This window comes from Bombina bombina, chromosome 3 (genome assembly GCF_027579735.1).
Source record: "Bombina bombina isolate aBomBom1 chromosome 3, aBomBom1.pri, whole genome shotgun sequence".
In the NCBI taxonomy this organism is placed as follows: domain Eukaryota; kingdom Metazoa; phylum Chordata; class Amphibia; order Anura; family Bombinatoridae; genus Bombina; species Bombina bombina.
Window position 1 is genome coordinate 1,025,645,552 of NC_069501.1, and position 25,352 is coordinate 1,025,670,903.

At 38.4% G+C, this 25,352-nt stretch overlaps 1 protein-coding gene across 1 annotated transcript in view; it reads right to left on the bottom strand.

Annotated features, from left to right (window-relative positions):
• The window catches only part of AVIL (advillin), a 220,141-nt gene extending 206,415 nt beyond the window's left edge, over positions 1–13,726 (bottom strand). The window contains exon 1 of the mRNA XM_053708212.1: positions 13,614–13,726. The gene's annotated coding sequence lies outside the window, so the exon portion shown is untranslated. The remainder of the gene's footprint in view (positions 1–13,613) is intronic.
• Positions 13,727–25,352: the final 11,626 nt, after the last annotated feature.

Below are 25,352 nucleotides of genomic sequence, written 5' to 3' on the forward strand. Positions count from 1 at the left end.
TTGGGGTTCTGTTTTTTTTAAGAGGTCTTTATTACCCCTCACCATAACAACATATTACAATACCCCACATTTAAAAGGGTGAGGTTTAACAATTCAAATAAGGGGTTTCATGTCCTTATAGCTATGAAATGATTATTATAGTAAGACAACTTGCCTAATTTATTTGTACTGTTGATAATAGTTCTTTTGACAGACTTGTATTTTAGCCAATCAGTGCTTACTCCAGGGTAACTTTACGTACATGAGCTCAATGTTATCTATATGAAACACATGAACTAATGCCCTCTAGTGGTCAAAATGCATTCAGATTAGAGGCAGTCTTCAAGGTCTAAGAAATTAGTATATGAACCTCCTAAATTTAGCTTTCACCTAAGAATACTAAGAGAACAAGGCAAATTTGGTGATAAAAGTAAATTGGAAAGTTATTTAAAATTACATTCCCTATTTGTGCTAAATGCAATGAGGGCCAAACAACTAAAAAAACTCTAGCACAGGGGTGTGAAATGGCCCTGCAGCAAAAGGGTCACAATTCTATCAGAATAAATCAGAAAATGATATGATGTTAGAAAGCATAAAATAAACCCATATAAAAGTACACACACAATATCTGAAGCCTTCAACATTTTCTTTGAAACTAATCAGTGATCACAGCACACCTTCAAAGAACAGAAATATATATATATATATATTACATTTTTTAAATTCAGTAATAATGGTCTTCTATTCCTACAGAATAAATATGCAAATGCTCAAATTATATTGTCATCAATTGCAGAGGAGGTTGGTAGATTAATGGCATTGCTCTTATGGATGCATAATAAAGAGAACCACCACAGCCCGGGGGAACAGTATCTATAGAGCCAGGTTGGTTAGACAGCAGCTAAGCATGAAAAATTAAAATCGGAGTAAAAACGTCCTCAGACTGCGCTAATACATCTCGCTCTTTACTGACACTAATATGACTAATTTACACTATGAAAAGGACAGTATATAAGAGGCTTGTAGTTATAAAGTCAAACATCTAAGCAGCTGCCCCTAAAGCAAGACAGGGTTTAGGCAATAAGGAAAACAAATCTTACAGTTGTCAAATGTAAACAATCACATTATCAAATGAACTTCCAACTAGCTGGTGTGAATTAAATGTGCTCTGTTGTCCCAGCCCAGAAATAGCTCTCATATCCAACTATGCAGTTATGACATGTATTAAAGGATAGTTGTTGGCTGCAATTAACAAAAATACCCCTATTCAATATCGATATAGGATACCTAGAACGGTAGCCCCCTAGAGGAGGATTCAAGGCATGTTGTATAATTAAGTTGGTTAAAGGAATAGTAAAGTCCAAATTAAACTTTTATAATTCAGATAGGACATGTAATTTTAAACAACTTTCTAATTTAATTTTATCATCAAATTTACTTTGTTCTCTTGGTATTCTTAGTTGAAAGCTAAACCTAGGTAGGCCCATATTCTAATTTCTAAGCCGTTGAAGGCCACCTCTTATCTGAATGCATTTGACAGTTTTTCACAGCTAGAGGGCCTTAGTTTACGTGTTTCATATAAATAACATTGTGCTCATGCACATAGAGTTATTAAAGATCTGAGATAAGGAGGCAGTCTGCAGAATCTTAGATACAAGGTAATTACAGAGGTAAAAAGTTTATTTCTATAACAGTGTTGGTTATGTAAAACTGGGGAATGGTAAATAAAGGGATTATCTACCTTTTTTTAAACAATAACATTTTTGGTGTTTACTATCCCTTTAAAACGAGCAGGCATTAAGGTAGAGCATTTAGCATATATTTAGCTGTACCCACCTAAAAGCTTTATGAAGAGTTACATGATAATATCTATCTATCTATCTATCTATCTATCTATATATATATATATATATATTTACATATATATATATTTATATGTTCAGTAAAGCAATAAAGTAACACATTTGAGCACATTTTTGGATATCTTTAGAACCTTACAAATAATAACATGCCACAGGTCACATGCTATTTGAATATTGCATCATCCCACCTAAGCAAACTTTTACCTTGCCAGCAATAATAATAAACAGCATAATTTCAGAACCTACATAAACAGTAATAAGTAAATAAACTGCCATATAACATTTGAACACTAAGGAGTGTTGCAAGATTTGCCCACTAAGAACATATACAAATATCTGCTTAGTTCCTAATTCCACCACTTGTCTGGTAATGTAGTATTCAGGGTGTAAAATCTTCAGATTCAGTGACAAAATGCTGCATCACCCACTGTTAGTGAAGTCCTGTAAATAGATAATCAACCCACAGGTTGTGGAACAGCACACAATTATCATCTGACTAACCCACTCCAGATCTAACGATTGGGTGGGAGTCACATAACTGTCCATCCAAATAAAACAGAAGCATAGTAAATATGTTGTAAGCAACCAAAAAGCTTTCCATAGGTTCTAATGATTCAATCTGGAGCCCCTACTTGACCTCCTGTCACCATCCCCTGTAATGCATTGTGCTCCTCAAAGTTTGTGTTTTGGGCCACCAGGGCTCTTGTTAGGAGGTGTCTCTTATGGAAGACAGAAAATGCACCACAATTGAAGGCGTTCATAGTCAGTGAGACCGACATCCCCTTTAGTAAGCACCAAAGTTTACTTTTTAACAGAAGATACCAAGAGAATGAAGCATATTTGATGAAAGAAAGAAATCTGTTAAGTTGTTTAAATAGGCATGCTCTATCTGAACACTGTAATGTATGCATCGCTCCTTTGCATACAGAAATGTAGGGAACTCTCCTTAGCGAAATACACAGTTCTCAAAGTATAATTTGCTATTCCAGGTATCTGTGAAGGACTTTGTAGCGCTAACTGACCTTTTTTAGAGAAAGTGGCCTGAGCAGAGAGCTTCAGCAAACTGGGCCATATGTGTGTTTAACCCCCATAAATGTGATAGACACAAAGCTAATCTTTCCCATTTGCAGGTGTTAAACTTATAGGGAAAGGGGGGTAAACTTCCAGGCGGCTGCCATGACAGTTCATGGCACTTTGAGCTGGAGTCAATCTTTTAAATACAGCCAGCAAATAAAACAAAAAAATTATTAATCATAAGTGAGCTACAGAGCAGTAATAACCCTGTCTTTTAGGCCCCAATATTCAAAACATCGTCGGACCAACAAGAAATTGCCTATTTGGGTTCGCCATGTTCTCAGTCCGTCAGTCTGGTTATATATTAAAAAAAAGTGGGCTGAACTTCGCTGTGATGCCGATTGGATAGGATATAGTGTGGGGATCACAATTTGCAAAAGTCCACCGCTGAGCTCCAATGTAGGCATCGGGGGATGTCTTTAAAGCAAGATTACACATCACAGACTGTTTGAGAAAATAAAAAATGTTTTCTGTGTAGTAACACTTCAAATTATATATATGTATATTCAGTTTCACTGTACACTTATTAGATTTGTCAGACCGGAAAATATTGCCACTAAAAATCAGGTGAGCCTGATATGGCTGAAAAGGTGAAGCTAAAATGGAGGACAGTGCTTTGAATAATAGAAACCCACGACAATGTTACCCCATTAAAATACAGGTTACTCCCATGGAACGCCCATGAAACTCCCACGGAACGCCTATACTGTATATTCATCTTTTCTGCAATCTACTTTGTTAATTAAGAAAAAACAACAACTTTCTATTAAAACTATAGGCGCTGGGAGATGTTTTGGGTTTGAAGAAAGTTCAAGAGGAACTTGTAGTGAAGAAAGTCAGCTGAACTCTGAGATTTTCTCCAGTGCTGCTCAGCAGTACCGAAACATCTGCGTAGGTACCGTGTCAGAGGAGTATGCCAGGGCTGAGGATGAGTGTGTGATTTCCGAGCTATGTTAGGAGGGGTCAGATTGTCAAGGACCGATGTAAGGGTGGAATTATAGTGGCAGATAGATTGGTTATGGCAGGAAAAGGAAGAGATGGATGAGAGGAGAGGTTTGAGAGAACTAGCGAGCTGTTGCTGATCTAATGACATAATCCTTCTGTGAAGTTTGTTGTGAGGGGTAGAAAGAGGAAGAGATGTAGAGAGGAATGTGATGTTGCAAGTGAGGAGATGATGGTCAGAAAGAGGAAAAGGGGAGTTTGTGAAGTTTGAAATAGTGCATCGATAGCTAAAGATCAGATCAAGGGAGTGACCATCTTTGTGAGTGGGAGAGTCAGTCCATTGTAACAGACCAACAGAGGAAGTGAGTTGTAGAATTTGTTTTGCAGAGGAGGCAGTGGGATTGTCAAGAGGGATGTTGAAGTCGCCAAGAATGAGGGCAGGGGTGTCTGAGGAAAGGAAATAGGGTAGCCAGGCAGCAAAGTGATCTAGAAATTGAGTTGAGGAGCCAGAGCAGTGGTATATGACTGCAACACGTATAGAGAGGGGAGAGAATAAGCTAATCTTGTGGGTTTCGATTGAGGAAAATGTGAGGGAAAAGATGGGTTGTATTTGTTTAAAAGGTTTTAATGAGAAGAAAGTAAAATACCTACACCACCTTCTTGTCTATTACCAGACCTAAGAGTGTGGCTGAGGTGGAGACTCCCATGTGACAATGTCTAAAGGAGAGAACCACGTTTCTGTGAGAGCCAGAAGGTTGAGGGAATGGGAGATAAAGAGGTCATTGATAGAAGTGAACTTGTTGCAAACAGAGTTCCAGAGTGAGCAGCTTCTTCCTGCCTGCTCTCCTCCTGCTTGTCTCCCCCATGCCACAGCCACTGCCCTGCCCCCCACCTCCCAACACAGCACAGGTAACTCCCTTTCTTAATGTTCTTTCTACCTCCACTGCCCTGCTCCCCGCCTCCCAGCCTCACAGCCCTCCCACCTCCCGGCACCTATTTAATGGAGGTCGCTGCTGCCTTAGTATGAGACAGCAGTTTCTTCCTGCCTGCTCTCCTCCTGCCTGTCTCTCCCATGCTACAGACACTGCCCTACCCCCCGCCTCCCAACACAGCACAGGTAACTCCCTTTCTTAACTTTCTTTCTACAGCCACTGCCCTGCCCCCGCCTCACAGCCCTCCCACCTCCCGGCACCTATTTTATGGAGGTTGCTGCTGCCTTAGTTTGAGACAGCAGTTTCTTCCTGCCTGCTCTCCTCCTGCTTGTCTCTCCCATGCCACAGCCACTGCCCTGCCCCCCGCCTCCCAACACAGTACAGGTAACTCCCTTTCTTAACTTTCTTTCTACAGCCACTGCCCTGCCCCCCGCCTCCCAGCCTCACAACCCTCCCACCTCCCAGCACCTATTTAATGGAAGTTGCTGCGCGACTGTGGGGCTGGCGTGCCAAAGGCAAGCCCGTCAGCACCCGTCCCCGCCTGGACCGCGCCCAGCGCCACAAACCCTGGCTCCTACAACCTCAAAAGAGACTACAGCGCATTCAGAACGCCTAGGCCAGACTAATCCTCGACATCCCTCGTCAATGCCACATCAGCAAACGCCTGTGGGTCCTGCACTGGCTCCCCATCAACAAAAGAATAACCTTCAAGCTTCTCAACCACAGCGGGAGGCAGATCCTTCTCTCACCTGGCAGCCAAGACTTGGAACACCCTCCCGCTGCACCTCAGACAAGCTATCGCCCTAACTAAGTTCAGAAAGGACCTCAAGACCTAGCTCTTCGACTGAACTGCAACCCTCAGCACCTTGAGACCCTTATGGGTGAATAGCCATGCTTTACAAGAACCCAATAGATAGATATATAGAGAGTGCACAAGTAAAGGGGGTAGTGGCTTTAGATAGAAGAGAAATGTGAGTAAGGTTACCAGAGTTTTGTTTTCTGAGTCTATGGAAAGGTACACTTGGATGTGCATGGCTAGAAAGTTGTTAGGGACCAGGATTAGGGGAGATGTTACCAGCAGCAAGAGGGAGAGTGACATAAGATGAGATGCAGATTTGCAGTAATGAACTTTCTTTGTGCAAAAGGAATCACAAAGACAAGGGCGCCTCCTCGTGTGATACAGTATGAACATACATAAAAAATGTGAATACCAAATTCCCCAGTACTCTGTTTTTGGATAGAAGCCTGAGGAAACAGACAGAGGTTTGAGAAACGCGTTGCTTACTTATCCATTTTTAGTGTCACATATGTGACATTGTGTATTGTATTTTATTGCACCATTAAACTATGGTATTTTAACTCTTTGCTGAGAGTCTGAGCTTGATTGAGACATATCTTACCCTGGAGTGACTTGCTGTATTGCCTGGTGCAGTGAACTGGGACACTGTGAACTCCCAGTCCTCCTCCATTATCACAACAGAGTGCTGCCATCTTTGTGAGTATAATTTGGTATTCACATTTTTTATGTTAGTTCATACTGTATCACACGAGGAGGCGCCCTTGTCTTGTGATTTTTTTTGCACAGAGAAAGTTCCTATCCAGATTGGTTTTGTGACAAGGAGCTGACTTCAGAATTCAAGTGTGATTCCCATACCTGTGCCAATTAAGAGGATTAATACATATCTGGAGGGACTGTTCACCTTTGGAACTATTTGGATATCCGAATCCCACACAGATAAGAACTATCAAGATACATATCTAATTGTATTATTCTCTTTATTTTGAACATTTCGCTTGTATATGTCACATTTTATGAGAGCCCATGTTCTATTGCATTTTATTTCATTATAATTTGATTTTTATATTTTAGTGCATATTTGTTATTTATTAGTTCTAGGGTCATAGAATTCTTGTTGATGTAATATATTATCTATATTGCTATTTTATAGGTTCTTTATATTTTTATTATATATTTGTTCCTTCATTATTTATCTATTCTAGCACCCCCTAGAGTTACCATTGTTGTGTGTAACAGGTGTTTCTATATCTTTGCAGTAATAAGACTGTTTTTGGGATGAGGTGCAGGGAGGAGAGAGAGTGTTTAGGAATTTAGTTCATGAGTACAAAAGTAAGGTGAGTTTAAGAGAGATGGGCTAATGAACAGTGCAGGTGGTGAGGGGGAAGGAGCAATTGAGTTTGGATTACGTGGCTTAACACGCACACAAAATAAGTTATTTTGCAACTTGTAATAGCTACGCAACCCCAAATGTGAAAAAGCCATAGCATGCGCAGAGTTTTCGCAACTGATTTGCCACACCACTTGTAATCTTGCCCAATCAGGCCACACCTAGAGGTATTTGTCAGCTTCATATACAGAAAATTTTACTAATTGTATGCCATATAAAGAGCAGTATTAAAGGGACATGTTTAATCCCCCTTTAACATCTTGTCAGCTACAGCATCTATGAATCTAGGACATTGTATTCTAAATTGTTATACTTTAAAAATGTGGTCTGAATGTGTATGATTGCAGCTTATAGAAATAATGATTCACATGCCAACTTTTAACATATATACATTGTAACATTAAGATTCACAAAAAACAACAAAACATTTTTGCATTCTGGACGGTGGATTTTTGTTATTTTTGGGTATCTTTGCATTCTAAATTGAATTTCAGTGACAAAATTTCAGTTTAATTTGAATATGCTGCAAACTGAGCCTTTATATAATTCCCAAGTGTTTTCCTATTAACTTCAATCTCCCCTGTGTGAAATAAGGTATCACAGAGAGCCTCATTACTTTCTATTTAACCCCTTAATGACCGGACCATTTTTCAATTTTCTTACCCTTAATGACAATGGCTATTTTTACATTTCTGCAGTGTTTGCGTTTAGCTGTAATTTTCCTCTTACTCGTTTACTGTACCCACACATATTATATACCGTTTTTCTCGTCATTAAATGGACTTTATAAAGATACCATTATTTTCATCATATCTTATAATTTACTAAAAAATGATAAAATATGAGGAAAAAATGGAAAAAAACACACTTTTTCTAACTTTGACCCCCAAAATCTGTTACACATCTACAATCACCAAAAACACCCATGCTAAATAGTTTATAAATTTTGTCCTGAGTTTAGAAATACCCAATGTTTACACGTTCTTTGCTTTTTTTGCAATTTATGGGGCAATAAATACAAGTAGCACTTTGCTATTTCCAAACCACTTTTTTTCAAAATTAGCGCTAGTTACTTTGGAACCCTGATATCTGTCAGGAATACCTGAATATCCCTTGACATGTATATATTTTGTTATAGAAGACATCCCAAAGTATTGATCTAGGCCCATTTTGGTATATTTCATGCCACCATTTCACCGCCAAATGCAATAAAAAAAAAAAAGTTCACTTTTTCACAAATTTTGTCACAAACTTTAGGTTTCCCACTGAAATTATTTACAAACAGCTTCTGCAATTATGGCACAAATGGTTGTAAATGCTTCTCTGGGATCCCCTTTGTTCAGAAATAGCAGACTTATATGGCTTTGGCGTTGCTTTTTGGTAATTAGAAGGCCGCTAAATGCTGCTGCGCACCACACTTGAATTATGCCAGCAGTGAAGGGGTTAAATTAGGTAGCTTGTACGGAGCTTGCAGGGTTAATTTTAGAGATCAGCCTCCCACCTGACACATCCCACCCCCTGATCCCTCCCAAACAGCTCTCTTCCCTACCCCACCCCACAATTGTTCCCGCCATCTTAAGTACTGGCAGAAAGTCTGCCAGTACTAAATAAAAGAGTTAAATAAAAGTTTTTTTTTTTTTTTAAATAAAAATAATAAAATATTTTAGTTGTGATGGACCCCTGCCTTAGCACCAACCTCCCTGATCCCCCCTCCAGATCTCTAACCCTCTCCCCTACCTAATTACCGCCATCTTGGGTACTGGCAGCTGTCTGCCAGTACCCAGTTTGGCCCCACAAACCAAAGTATTTAAATTTTATTTATAACTTTTATTTTTATTTTGAATTATTTCTGTAGTGTAGCAGCACCCCCTCCCCCTCCCAGATCCTTTTATATGTAAATAAAAAATATTAACTTTTTTTTTACCCTTCCTTACTTCATTGGTGTCAGTGTGGCTAATGTGTGCACGTGCACGTGCGCCCACATGCACGCGCGCCCCGTGCACACGCACGCCCGTGCACGCACGCCCGTGCATGCGCCCCCCTCGTGCACACGCACGCGCATCGTGCACGCGCGCACACGCTCCCTCCTCCCACCCAGAAATTGGCACCATCGGCACCATTGCTACCGGTGCAGAGAGGGCCACAGAGTGGCTCTCTCTGCATCGGAGTCTTGTAAAGGGGTATTGCAGGATGCCTCCATATCGAGGCATCACTGCAATACCCTCAGAGCTGCTGGAAGTGATTGTGATCACTTCCAGCACTCTGTTAGACAACTGACGTACCAGGTACGTCTATTGTCATTAACAGTTAGTTTTTGCATGACGTACCTGGTACGTCAGTTGTCATTAAGGGGTTAAGACATCTCTCTGGGACTTCCAGGTTCTGCCCTTTTTCTTATAAAATTCAGAGGGTTCAGCCCCTGTGAAGACTGCACTATAATTTCTCTCCAAACTAGAAAAACACAATACTAAATACAATGTATAAAGTACACAGTTTAAATTTCATAAAACTTAATCTAAAGTAAAGTAAATAAAATACAAAGCACAAAGTGTAAATGCAGCAGAACTTTCATGTCATGCAGTGCTATATTGCATTGGGTGTGTCTCTCATTCACATACAGAAATGCAGGAAATGCCCTTTGGAGAAGTATAGCAATATCTGCCCTTTTAGAATCTCATGAGGGATCTCGCAGTACTGGAGAATCATTTATATAATCTCATCTGAGTGGAGAGCTTTATATAATCAAGCCCTATGTCATTAGATAATAGTATCTGCATATCCATCTCCTGGAGACCTAGAAAGAGAATAGCTGATATTACCCTGAGGAGGACTTGAACAACATTTTTATTACATATCTGTTTCAAATACTTTCATGATGGTTTAAGCATCTACCGAAGTATTATTGGTCTGAATCATCACATCATTTTAGGAAAGCTGGGAGCCCCAGATTGCCATAGGCAGAATGCTAATTGGAAAAGAGAAATCCTAAAGAGGTAGTTTGCAACATGGGGGGGGGGGTGTCAGTTTATGGGTTCATAGTGTAGTTTAGTGAAACTGTTTAATCCGGACAAACTCTTTATGTGACCTAAAAAGTTTGAGCGTGAATACGATTTAATTTGCTCAATCGCATTTACTTTCAACTTGTAATACGAGCGCATATTGCAGCTCAACACTACCCATAGAAAATATGGGAAACGTAAATAAGAGCAAGTTTGTGAAAAATAATTTGCAGTAATTTTAACCGTGCACTTGTTTACACTTGTCGTGCTAACGATAGCGCTCCACTTGTAATCTGGCCCTAAATTGCTTTCATTAACCTTTAACTTACTGGTTAATTATTAAAACAAAAAAGGTGGATCAGATAATTAGTAAGGTTATGGTACATAGATCAAATAAAAACCCAGAGGTAACTGGCCTGGTCAATCTTTGACAAGTGACTGAGGAATAATCAGTAATAGTCTATGGGAAGTCAGTTTTATATATGTCAGCATAGCGGCATTAACTTATTGGGGCCAATTTATCAAGCTCCGTATGGCGCTTGATGCCCCTGTTTTCGCGAGAGCCTTCAGGCTCGCCGGAAACAGAAGTTATGAAGCAGCGGTCTAAAGAACGCTGCTACATAACTTGTCCATCTGCTCTGAGGCCGCAGACAGAAATCAACCCGATCAAATACTATCGGGCGGATTGACACCCCCTGCAGGGGGCGGCATTGACCAGCAGTTCACAAGAGCGGACATGATACAGTGTAGCTTATCATGTCCTCAGCATACGCTGTCGGCATTTATCGATGTACTGCGGACATGATACGCTACATTGTATCATGTCCGCTTGCACTATGATAAATATACCCTATTAACTAAAGTTTGAACATATTTAATGATTTGACTACTGTAGATAAAATGATTTACTTTTGTAATTTTATTTGCAAATAAAACCCATTAAAAAATAGTCAGTAGCCACTTTATTAGGTACAAGTGTACTTCTATTGGTTAATGCAAATATCTAATGAGCCAATCATATGGCAGCAACCTAATACATAAAAACATACTGAAATGGTTCAAAATAAACATCACAATGGGGAAAATTTAAGTGAATTTGGCTTTGAAATGATTGCTGGTGCCTGACAGGATGGTTTAAATATCTCAGAATCCTCTGATTTCCTAGGATTTTATCACTGATCAGTTTCTAAAGTTTAGAGATAATGGTCTCCAAAAACATCCTATGGGCAAAAATCCTTATTAATGTGAGAGGTGGGAGATGCCAGACTGGTTAAAAGCGGACAGGAAGGTAACAGAATTCACCATACTGCAACTGTACTACGCAAAAGCGGATCTCTAAACTCTCAACACATTGGGGCCTATTTAACAAATGTCTGTCCGACATGATCCGATCAGCGGATCATGTCCGACAGACATCGCTGAATGCGGAGAGCAATACGCTCTCCACATTCAGCATTGCACCAGCAGCTCTTGTGAACTGCTGGTACAACGCCACCCCCTGCAGATTTGCAGCCAATCGGCCGCTAGCAGGGGGTGTCAATCAACCCGATCGTATTCGATCGGGTTGATTTCACGCAATCTCTGTCCGCCTCCTCAGAGCAGGCGGACAGGTTATGGAGCAGCGATCTTTAGACCGCTGCTTCAAAACGGTTTCTGGCGAGTCTGAAGGCTAATCAGAAACGCACGGCCCTAAATAAATGAATAAATAGATAAATGGGCCCCATTGAATCAATCATGTGTGTGGGCTAAGGCAGCAGAAGACCTCCTTGAAACTGCTGCTATAGTGTGCCCAGGATCATAAAAAATGGGCAGTAGAAGACTGGAAAAGCATTACCTTGTCTGATGAAAGTTTATCTCTACTGCCCTTTAATACCAAACAAGCATCAAATACCACAGCCTCCCTAAATATTATTGCTGACCATGTGAATCACTTTGTGACCACAGTCTACCTATCTTCTAATGGTTAGTTCAGGCAGGAAAATTCCCCATGCCACAAAGCATGCATCATTTCAAGCTGGTGCACAAACAATCCATAAGATCAGCTTTGCAATGTGGTGAAACTGGAGCAGCAACTGTATATTGCCATCCATGTCAGCATGGACCAGAATTTATATCTATTGGCAAAAAAACTTACATTAAAGCCAGACTTTGAGGTTTCAATCAAACGTTTAAAAACATGGAAATTTGTAACTTCATCATTTACATCTCTGATGACATCACACATGGCAGTGTTAAATAACATAATCAATTACTTAAATGCTTACACTATCCATAATATATATTTCTATTCAATGGCATACAGCTTACATTAATGATAGATCAATTGTTAGAAAAAGAATGTATATTCTGATTATAAACTCTTCTATCAAATACTATATTATATTATTATATTATACAGTTTATATATTAAAGTTAATAAGCTTAACATCATTTCATCATAAATTCTGCTTGCAATTATGTCTAACTTTCTCAATTTAACATAACTATTCCCATGTAACTGTTAAAATGTGCTTTGGGAGATTTAATTACTGGGAGGATGTGCTACATAAGTATGATAATAAACCCCTTTAGGTGGTAAGTGCTCTATTTATGAAGGGAAAACAACCTGATATTTCTATGTGTATGTATTTCCAAGGTCAGAACTCTTCAATAAAACATAGCACAACTTAGCGAATACATGGGTGCCATCTTTCATACGTTCTTCACTGGGAGCGGTATTACGGTAATTGTATTAAGAATGGTTTAACTCTTGCTCAGCCATGTTTTCAGTCTTTATGTTTTAGAAAGTAAAGAACAACATGGTAGTTAATGTAAACATCTTCCATACGAGGTATTTTAAGACTTTTGTATGCAGTACACACCACCATGCACAAAATCAGAATGCCAGCTCATCATTACAAAAAACTTCATAAAAAATTAAACACCTATTGATTCTTGATAAAGAGTTCTAAAAGCAAATTCTGTAAACTTGGTTTTATTTAAAATGCTGCAAACTGCCTAAATCATGTATTGATTTGCACAAAAGCTATGTTTTAATGTCCCTTTAAAAGCACTTTTGCAAGAATGAAAAGCTACTTCTTACTGGGATGCCCCTAAGAAATATCTGCATATTAGGGAGGAGATTATATTCCAGTTGAAAAGGCTATCAATATTTATTTCTGCAAAGTTATCCTTTCAAAGATATGGATATTTGTGAGGATCAGGTCAGTGATTAGCTTGAAACAGGGCTACCATAGAAACAAATCTGTTGCGTTATGGTCTTTTATTTTGTTTCCAGTTTGCAAATAATGATTTGGATATTAATTTATTGTTTAAAAATATACAATATACAATATAATAGAAGCTTTGGGTTTGCGAACATGGACTGAGATCTGCAATGCTTTTCAAATACAGATGTCAATATCATTTAATACCTACTCTGGTGTGATGAAAGGATTGGGGAAAATAATGACTTTTCAATGTTTAATCAACTTCACAATGTATGACTTTATAGGCTAACTTGATACATTCATGTTACATTTCTATACCTCAGAAGCTGGAAAGAAAAAAAATCATTTTAAAAAGTTTTTTTTTTTTTTCCTGTCAGAGATTAATCAGAAAATGAAGCACTATATGAAGAAAGATGAATACAATTCTTACCTCTTATGTAGGTTGGGTCCAAAGCAGCTCAACTTTAAGAACAGAAATTGATGGTTCTCAATATTATGATCAATAAAGCAAGTATGCCCTGCTAAGGAGAGTTTGGGAGTGTGTACCCAGCCAAAAAAATATCTGCCAAGTGATTCAATTTGCCTGAGTTTGCATTGTCATATCTCTCTTTTCATCTACAGCCAATCACAGCTCATCTGGCCTTCTGCTCCATATAGTCAAATCAGATGAAAATCATCTGTTTGTTCATATTCAAACAGCAGAAGCAGACAGGCCCTTTCTTTTCTCATATTTCTCCCATCCCAGCTCAGGCTTCCACGCCTCATTGTGATTGATTTTTCTAAAGTGCACATTTTCCCCAATCAATAATTCATGATGAAAAATCTATTAAGGAAGTGACCAACAGCTATGTTTGGGAAACAAGTGAAGTTCTGTTATTTTCCAGATTATCTTGAAGAAAATAAAAAGTTTAAATTATTCTATTTGTATGGCAGACTTACTGATACCAAGCATGTAAAAAATATTTAGTACACACATAAACTAAGGCTGAGGTCTGGATTTTATGGATCTATGCCTTGATCCCAGTCCTTTAAATTTCTGTATATATGTGGCCCAATATAAATATATATCAATAGATTGAAAGATGATAGATAGATCGATTTTATCCTCCAATATTCTTAAAGGGACAGTCAACACCAGAATTTTTGTTGTTTTAAAAGATAGATAATCAATCCCTTAATTACCATTTCCCCAGTTTTGCATAACAAACACAGTTATAATTATACATGCTTTACCTCTGTAATTACCTTGTATCTAAGCCTCAGCAGACTGCCCCCTTATTTCAGTTCTTTTGACAGACTTGCATTTTAGCCAATCAGAGCTGACTCCATGGTAAATTCACGTGTTTGAGCTCAATGTTATCTATATAAAAAAACACATGAACTATTGCCCTCTAGTGGGGAAAAATGATCAAAATGCATTTAGATTAGAGGCGGCCTTCAAGGTCTAAGAAATTAGCTTATGAACCTCCAAGGTTTAGCTTTCAACTAAGAATACCAAGAGAACAAAGCAAAATTAGTGATAAAAGTAAATAGGAAAGTTTTTTAAAATGACATGCCCTATTTGAATCATGAAAGTTTTTTTTGGACTTGACTGTCCCTTTAATATTTATAAATATATTCTAATAAGATACTACTATAGATCCTCTGTACTTAAGTATAATACTTTACAGTGATCTGAAACAGAATATATTGACATTATTGCCACAGTTTGTATACCTAAGAATCTTTCAAAATTAAATATACAGGAATAAAGCTGATAAATGATATGATCTGCTTATTTAACCTGTTTGGTAAAAAAATAACTTTTCAACCAAAGTATTCATCATTTGTAAATCCATTTTTTCAAGGTGACCAGCACAAATTCCTGTTGTTGTTGTTGTTTTTTAGTAAAGTATATTTTAGATCAGGTTTAGAACCACAGACATGATTTTATGTGGAATTACATGCTATAAAACCAACATCAGTGTAAGTGATAAATAATAATATACCTAAAGAGCACCTTCTGGTGATAAACCATAACAAAGCCAAGAAGGACAAAATATATTTAGAGACTATGGAGTTTTAACCCCTTAATGACATACCACATACAGGATCTGTTTTCTTTTGTTTACTTGGGCTCTAGTCACAGATACTTTTATAAATGCCTCTGCCAACAGGGATGATTTTATTATTATTTTTTTATTATTTTCTCTACCTAATAGTGACTGAAAAGGCCTCATAATTATTAGCGAAGCTTTGCCTGTGAAGGTTATTTTTATGGTGTAGTAGCTTTATTTTCGGTGAGTAAATTCGGAAAGACCAACGAGATGTACAGCAGCCTGTTGAGATGCAGAATTCTGGGTGAGATCGCTACTGTAAACATATAACCAAAGTATACAAAGGCAGCATATTGCAGTGGCAAAATGTCTGAATTCAAATTAAAATATTCTTAACTAATTTCTTCTAGCGCATATTGTTTCTCTTAGATTTTGTTCTTTTTCAAACATTCTGCTTTTCAATGTTTGAAGATTGCAAAATGTCACTTGGGAGGGTTGGCCGGAATGTTTGTCATATCACTCACACGCCATCTCTTTGCAGATAGCCAAGGATGGCAATGAAATTAGTCTCGCAAAATATAGGTGGGATAATTTGCTCCTTAAAAGGACAACCACAAATAGATATTATGGCATCTATTTATCAAGCTGTCAACCGCAAATACGCTAGAATTCCTCAGCGTATTTGTGGCGAGCCTGATTCGCCTTAGTTATCAAACCGGCAAAAGTAGAATTTAGTGACGTAACATACGATCCACCGGACTCGATGCTTACGTCATTACAGATGTTCTGAACGCAAGTTCGGCACAATCTGACTAATTTTTGCTACCAAAAGTCTACCAGGTATGCTCGGCACTATTCCGGCCCAGCGTACCTGGTTTTCAATCTGCTGCCCTGGAGGCAGCGGATGCCATAGGAATCAATGGGAGTCTGAAAGCAGCGAAAGCTTATGTTCGCTGCTGCCCGATATCCCATTGATTCCTATGGGAACGTTTACACCTAACACCCTAACATGTACCCCGAGTCTAAACACCCCTAATCTGCCGCCCCCTACACCGACGCCACCTACATTATAATTATTAACCCCTAAACCGCCGCTCCCAGAGCCCGCCACAACTAAATAAAGTGTTTAACCACTAAACCGCCGCTCCCGGAGCCCACCGCCACCTACATTATACTTATTAACCCCTAATCTGCCCGCCTACACCGCCGCCACCTACATTATACTTATTAACCCCTAACCTGCCCCCCCCTACACCGCCGCCACTATATTAAATTTATTAACCCCTAATATGCCCCCCCTACACCGCCGCCACTTTATTAAATTTATTAACCCCTAAACCTAAGTCTAACCCTAACCCTAACACCCCCTAACTTAAATATAATTTAAATCTAAATAAATATTCCTAGCATTACATAAATTATTCATATTTAAAACTAAATACTTACCTATAAAATAAACCCTAAGATAGCTACAATATAACTAATAGTTACATTGTAGCTATCTTAGAGTTTATTTTTATTTTACAGGCAACTTTGTATTTATTTTAACTAGGTACAATAGTTATTAACTATTTAATAACTTCCTAGTTAAAATAAATACAAATATACCTGTAAAATAAACCCTAACCTAAGTTACAATTACACCTAACACTACCACTATAATTAAATTAATTCCCTAAATTAACTACAATTAAATAAAATTATCTAAAGTCCAAAAAGAACAAACACTAAATTACAGAAAATAATAAAATAATTACAAGATTTTTAAACTAATTACACCTAATCTAATCCCCCTAACAAAATAAAAAAGCCCCCCAAAATAAAAAAGCCCTACCCTACACTAAATTACAAATAGCCCTTAAAAGGGCCTTTTGCAGAGCATTGCCCCAAAGTAATCAGCTCTTTTACCTGTAAAAAAAATTACAACCCCCCCAACATTAAAACCCACCACCCACCCAACCAACCCTACTCTAAAACCTACCCAATCCCTCCTTAAAAAACCTAACACTAATCCCTTGAAGATCACCTTACCTTGAGACGTCTTCACCCAACCGGGCCGAAGTCCTCAACGAAGCCGGGCGAAGTGGTCCTCCAGACGGGCAGAAGTCTTCATCCAGGCGGCATCTTCTATCTTCATCCATCCGGCAAGGAGCGGATCCATCTTCAAGACATCCGACGCGGAGCATCCTCTTCATCCGGAGTCTTCTTCAACAATGACGGGTCTTTTAAGTGACGTCATTCAAGACGGCGTCCCTTCAATTCCGATTGGCTGATATAATTCTATCAGCCAATCGGAATAAAGGTAGGAAAAATCCTATTGGTTGATGCAATCAGCCAATATGATTGAACTTCAATCCTATTGGCTGATCCAATCAGCCAATAGAATGCGAGAACAATCCTATTGGCTGATTGGATCAGTTGTTGAAGAAGACTCCGGATGAAGAGGATGCTCCGCGTCGGATGTCTTGAAGATGGACCCGCTCTGCGCCGGATGGATGAAGATAGAAGATGCCACCCAGATGAAGACTTCTGCCCGTCTGGAGGATTTCTTCTGCCCGGCTTGGATGAAGACTTCTGCCCGTCTGGAGGACCACTTCGCCTGGCTTTGTTGAGGACTTCGGCCCAGTTGGGTGAAGACGTCTCAAGGTAGGGTGATCTTCAAGGGGTTAGTGTTAGGTTGGTTGGGTGGGTGGTGGGTTTTAATGTTGGGGGGGTTTGTAATTTTTTTTTACAGGTAAAAGAGCTGATTACTTTGGGGCAATGCCCCGCAAAAGGCCCTTTTAAGGTCTATTTGTAATTTAGTGTAGGGTAGGGCTTTTTTATTTTGGGGGGCTTTTTTATTTTATTAGGGGGATTAGATTAGCTGTAATTAGTTTAAACATCTTGTAATTAGTTTATTATTTTCTGTAATTTAGTGTTTGTTTGTTTTTGTACTTTAGATAATTGTATTTAATTTTATTTAATTGTAGTTAATTTAGGGAATTAATGTAATTATAGTGTAGTGTTAGGTGTAATTGTAACTTAGGTTAGGTTTTATTTTACAGGTATATTTGTATTTATTTTAACTAGGAAGTTATTAAATAGTTAATAACTATTTAATAACTATTGTACAAAGTTGCCTGTAAAATTAAAATAAACCCTAAGATAGCTACAATGTAACTATTAGTTATATTGTAGCTATCTTAGGGTTTATTTCATAGGTAAGTATTTAGTTTTAAATAGGAATGATTTTTTTAATGCTAGGAATATTTATGTAGATTTATTTAAATTATATTTAAGTTAGGGGTGTTAGGGTTAGGGTTAGACTTAGGTTTAGGGGTTAATAAATTTTATATAGTGGCGGCGGTGTAGGGGGGGCAGATTAGGGGTTAATAAATTTAATATAGTGGCGGCAGTGTAGGGGGGGCAGATTAGGGGTTAATAAGTATAATGTAGGTGGTAGTGGGCTCCGGGAGCGGAGGTTTAGGGGTTAAACAATTAATTTTGTTGCGGTGGGCTCCGGGAGCGGCGGTTTAGAGGTTAAACAATTTATTTAGTTGCGGTGGGCTCCGGGAGCGGGGGTTTAGTTGTTAAATTATTTATTTAGTTGCGTTGGCTCTGGGAGCAGCGGTTTAGGGGGTAAACAATTTATTTAGTTGCGGTGGGCTCCGGGAGCGGCGGTTTGGGGGTTAAACAATTTATTTAGTTGCGGTAGGCTCCAGGAGCGGTGGTTTAGGGGGTAAACTGTATAGTATAGTATGGGTGTTTAGTGACAGGGTACCAAGAAAGCTGTAAAAAAGCCGAAGAGCAGCAAGATTGTTGACTGTTAGTTAACAACAGTCCGCTGCTCATCGCACCGTACTTGGTGCGCAGCTTTTTGACGCTTTTTTGATAATTTTGGAGAGCGTATTCAGGTCCGCGGCAGCAATGTTAGGCGATCTTAGGCGAGCGTATTGGTGTCGTCGAATGCAGGTAAGTTGACGGCTTGATAAATAGATGCCTATGTTTCTAGATGGCAAAAAGCCACTGGAATAGAGCCCTCAATTCCTCCTGTATGTGTTTGTAAATTTTGTCCTGTCTCTTAGCAGTTTTATATTATTGTTTTATTTAAATGAACTGTATCCATGGACAGCGCTGCGGAATATGATGGCGCTTCATAAATAAAGTACAATAATAATAAAATAATAATAATAATGTTTCCACAGGAAACCCACCTTAATTCCCTGGAGCATGTTAAACTTAAAGAAAAGTTGACTGCTGAGGATATCAGTGCTCCATTTAACAATTCCAGTAGGGGAGTTGCTATCCCCCCAAATAGTTACAAAAGTAGTGGATCGCCACTTTCTTACTGTTTAACACTTTCTATACTGTGTGTAGAATCTATGGCCCAATACATGAGACAATTCAGCAGCTAATAACATTTCTTGATACTGAAATAATTATGGCTGGGGAAATTAAATTAAACTCCAAATCCAGATTTAGACAGAATCAGTGACCCCTTGAACATCACTCTCCATGGAATTCCAAGAGCGCCAGCTCAGTTTGCCCTAAAAACTCTCTTGGGCTAAAAGACATTTGGTGATTCGACTAGTAGGGATTACAGGTGTGCCTCAAAGGCACATGGTATGCTCTTGGCTATTGACCTCTTCCTCACTTCTAAGTTAGTAGAACAATAAAGAAGTCACCGTGATGAAAACAATCACTAGGCTTCTATAGGAGGCGCTTAACTCTTACATAAAATGTATATATAGATAAAAAATATATATACTTATGTATAGATGTAAAGGAGTATCAAATAACAATGGAACAAATATCAATATTTTGAACAGTATATAACCACACAAAATATATTAAATTCTAAATGTATAAAACTATATGTTAGTTTGAAGAATTATACAAATCAATAATCTGGGCAAACCAGATCTGGAAAGTCCAGCAGATGTCCTCAAGTGTCCCCCAATCCTTGAAAAGGCCGCTCTCTGTCTTCACCCAAAGGGATGATGCAATTCTATGATGTCAAAACAAAAACAAAAACAGAGGCGCCACATGTGTAGATCAATAAAAACCAAAACATCCAATAAAGGAGCAGAATAAGGGTACTCACAAAGGAAGCGGCACTCTCTCGTGCCAATAGGAGCAGGCTGGTTTTCAACAGCAAACCAGCTGGCTGTGTGTGGATCTCCCCCAAATATGCTGGAAGTCTCTGTCTTCTGAATCCCAGTCCAATGCTCCTGATGGTAATGACGATCTCCAGCCGAAACTGCAGTAGGAACAGGAGGAAGGGCTGTACTGCCCTTAGGTTACTGATATGAGGATAGTCACACCAACACCAGACTTATGTAAAAGTATAAAATCAGTATTTTATTGTACAAAATAAAAATACCAAAAGGTATGACAAATTACAGCTAGGTGGTGACAACCTATCTCCCCACAAAATACTATATAGCAAGATACAATATAGTGACGCGTTTCTCGGGGAACACCCCGTTTCCTCAGGCTTGTATATTCATTGTATATATGGATGCCCTTTATATAGGGCTCAGTAACCTAATGTTCAAATGAACCCTCCCCTTCCTTTAAACAGATTATCCTATCACTTCCTTCCTTTCTCTATACTCCCAATTGTTGTGGTGGTGTTATGCGTAATTAATCGAATCTATGTGTTAAACTTATGTTGTCAAATAAAAACCATTATTTGGCAATGTGTCTAAAACCAATATATGATGGTAAAGAATTAGATCGAAGATTGCCAGTTTCGATCGTGCCCTGTCAATGTGGATATAGAAGTAAACAAACTAACATATGTTTCATTCCTAGCCAATAGAATAAAGCTGTGTTGGGGGCCTGTCCTTATGTCTTATTATCATAGGTTACGCTCTGTAATGCGTGCTCTAAACTACAAGTAGGAGGACTAGCAAATAGCTATGACCGTGGTTTCGGACGTCAAAAGAAATGACGCATGATCACATGATCGCCTTAGCCCGTACATAATATGTATCTCTACCCATTAAGGTAACGTAGGGCGAGATGGTTACGCCCATATGTATCTAACACCAATAGGAAACTATGGAATGTAGTGAACACCATATAATTGGTTGTTAACATATATATAATTGTGCTTGATATGGTAAGACAAAAAAGGGAATTAAATATCTCTATAGATGTGAAATTATACCTCGTGAACTCTTGGCGATAAGCTACAAGATCCACAAGTCAATTAAAAAATAAAATATTTTGTCTTATAATTCTGGCGATCAAATAGATCTCTAAGTTGCCGTGTTAGTCGATAAGAACAAGAAAAATGGCTTTTAATAAGAAACTACAAAATACACCAGTCAACTCAAAATAGAATATTTTGACTTGTGATTTTGGCGATCAAATAGATCTCTAGGATGCCATGTTAATGAATAAATACAAGTGAAGTGGCGTAATGTGTTTGATTGTAAATAACTAGTGAAGGATAAGTGACTAACATATATATATGTGTAGGTGAAATATAATATAATGTATGTAAGTGGACTATATTAATAAAAAATGTGAACAAACAAGTATAGACTATGATGACACTGTCGCCCAGTATGGGGCTATAGTGGAAGGTGTTAAAGGTGTGAGAGTAGACTAGCGATGTGTGACAATAAAATGTGTGGGTTATGTGAAAAAATGTAGTCCTGAATAATGTGATCTAGTGATATGAAGGACTAACCATATAGACTAAAGACTACAAAAGTGAAATATAAAATATGCCCCAGAGTAAGATGTAATGCATCTAACTATAACGAATAGTAATATAGATTTCCTATGTGTGTGATCTAAACTATAAAACATGTTGATGCAAAAGCTAACAACAATTGGGTAGGGAAAGTCCAGCGAACAAATGCACATATTACTATGGATGCATTGTTAACAACAGTATCCTATGTATATATATGAACACAGATATTTACAAAAATGCTGCAGAGTCTATAACCTCATTAAGGCCAGTGGGAAATAAACTATTGAATTTAAAAATCCAATAGGTTTCCCTTTGTCTCAATTTAGAGAACCTATTATACAAATTACTTGGAGGAATTCTTTCTAATGGTGTTATTTTGAATGAGCATTTACCAGGGATATAGCTATTACAAATATGTCTAGAGACACTATGTTTAGATGATTTGGATTTAATGTTCCTCAGGTGTTCGCTCCATCTGGTCCTAACCTTTCTACAGGTCCTACCTATATACTGGATCCCACATTGGCAGGACAGTGCATATATTATATAGTTGGAGTCACAAGACAATCGGCTTTTAATAGGGAATGACTCCCTTGTGTTGTTGGATAATATATCACTGTGACCGTGTGTTATATATTTGCACATGTGACATCGTTTCTTTCCACATCTAAAAGCCCCTATTTTATTAAAGGTATGGTTGTTATGAGTCTGATCACCCAATCTGGTTATATTAACAGATTTCTTTCTTGACATGACCACCTTACTGGGGGCTAATTTTTGTTTATAAGTAGGGGCTCTTTTGAAAACTAATTTAGGTTGAGATGGGGGTGTTTTTTTCAAGACTGGGTCTTTTAAAAGGATCGGCCAATGTTTCTTGAGGACTTTATTAATGATTTTGTGATTTGAGTTGTATTGTTTTACAAACAGGGGTTGTTTATTCACAAACGTCTTCCTATCTCTATCTTTAGATGGGACAGATGATAGTAGTTGTTCCCTATATAGGTTTTTGGCTCTCTCATAGCCCTTTGTTATCAATTCAGCCGGGTATCCCTTTTCAATAAATCTGCATTTGAGTATCTGCGATTGCTGATTATATTGGTCGATGGTACTGCAGTTCCTACGCAGTCTACAAAACTGGCTGAAAGGAATATTAGTTTTCCATTTCGTTAAATGGTTGCTTGAAAAATGTAGAAAATTATTGCAGTCCACTTTTTTTAAAAAAGTGGACGTAGATATATTTTCTTTCTGATCCCAAGAAAGGATCACATCTAAAAACTCAATGCTTTCCTTTTGTAGATTATGGGTAAACCCAATGCCCATGTTGTTATCGTTTAAACGTGATACAAAGTCTAAGGCTTCTGACTCTGAGCCATCAAAAATGAAGATAAGGTCATCTATATAACGGCCATAGAACACCAGATTGCCCCTCCATTGTGAGTTATAGATGTAAAAATCTTCATAACAACCCATAAATAGATTGGCAAAACTCGGGGCAAATCTGGTGCCCATGGCCGTTCCCCTGATCTGTAAGAAAAAAGTGTCAAGAAACTGAAAATAATTGTGTTTTAAAATAAAATTAATGAGTGAAATTAAATATTCCTTTTGAATTGAAGGCATGTACAGGTCTCTATTCAAATATATCTGTGTGGTGTAAATCCCCAAATCATGTGAATAGAGCGATCCGACATCACATGAAAGCCAAAGATAATTCTTACTTTTGTCCAATTGCACAAGAGAAAGTTTATTGAGCAAGTCTTTAGTATCCTTAATATAAGATGGTAAATTGATGACATACCTCTGTAGGTAGATGTCAATATATTCTGACAATCTGTCGGTAATACTATTCATGCCAGCTATAATAGGCCTACCTGGAGGCACTTTTTCATTCTTGTGCAATTTGGGGAGATGGTAGTAATACGGTATGCTCGGATGGTCAGGAGTCAGATATCTTTTCTCTTTTTTAGTAAGAATCTTTAAATTGAGGCCTTGTTCCAGTAAGGTGATAAGAGTTTTAGTATATTCTGTGGTGGGGTCGTACGTTAATTTAGTGTAATAATCAGTATCTTCTAAAATTCGACAAGCTTCTTTGACATAGTCTGAGTAGTTTTGTAGAACTATGCCTCCGCCCTTGTCAGCCTGACGGATGACCAAATTTTGGTCATCCATCAGACTTCTAAGGGCTCTGGCTTCATTAGGCCAAGTTTTCTTTTTTCCTATAATCCTTTTTGGCATAGATTCAAAATCCTCTAAGACCAATTGCTGGTATAAATCAATGTAAGACACTTCCTCCTTAGGAGGATAGAAGGATGAGGGAGGGGCCAATGAGGTGTGTATTACCCCCTCAAATAATTCCTCCATTAGTGAGCTCGGATCATATGATAGAACCATAGAAGGGTTTCTCGTCTGACTTGAATTCAATAGAACAGGTAAACCTTCTATGTTTTGTTTTCTCAATGCCTTCATTGCAAAATATCTCTGAATAGACAGTTTGCGGGTATATTTATTGAGATCTATGAAAAGCTCAAAGATATTATGAGGATTGGGAGGGCAATAAGAAAGACCTCTTCCCAAAACTCTCACTTCATCGTCAGAGAGTGTATGGGAAGAGAGATTGAATATACCCTTTCTTAATTTTAGGAGTTTTTCTTTTTTGTTGGTTTTCCCTCTCCCTCTCCTTCCCCGTTTGGGTAAGGTCTTTTCTTTTGGTTTGTGGTAGGGTTCGGTCGCCTCCATAGGGGTGCGAGATTCGAATTCTCTAAAAAAGACCCAGATGGAGTAGATGGGGTAATAATGGCCCTAGATGTAGAAGGTCTTAGTGATAGGATAATCTGTTTAAAGGAAGGGGAGGGTTCGTTTGAACATTAGGTTACTGAGCCCTATATAAAGGGCATCCATATATACAATGAATATACAAGCCTGAGGAAACGGGGTGTTCCCCTAGAAACGCGTCGCTATATTGTATCTTGCTATATGGTATTTTGTGGGGAGATAGGTTGTCACCACCCAGCTGTAATTTGTCATACCTTTTGGTATTTTTATTTTGTACAATAAAATACAGATTTTATACTTTTACATAAGTCTGGTGTTGGTGTGACTATCCTTATATCAGTAACCTAAGGGCAGTACAGCCCTTCCTCCTGTTCCTACTGCAGTTTCGGCTGGAGATCGTCATTACCATCAGGAGCATTGGACTGGGATTCAGAAGACAGAGACTTCCAGCGTATTTGGGGGAGATCCACACACAGCCAGCTGGTTTGCTGTTGAAAACCAGCCTGCTCCTATTGGCACGAGAGAGTGCCTCCTCCTTTGTGAGTACCCTTATTCTGCTCCTTTATTGGATGTTTTAGTTTTTATTGATCTACACATGTGGCGCCTCTGTTTTTGTTTTTGTTTTAAGTTAGTAGAACGCTTGGTTACAAAGGTTAACCTTGTTAGTATTGCT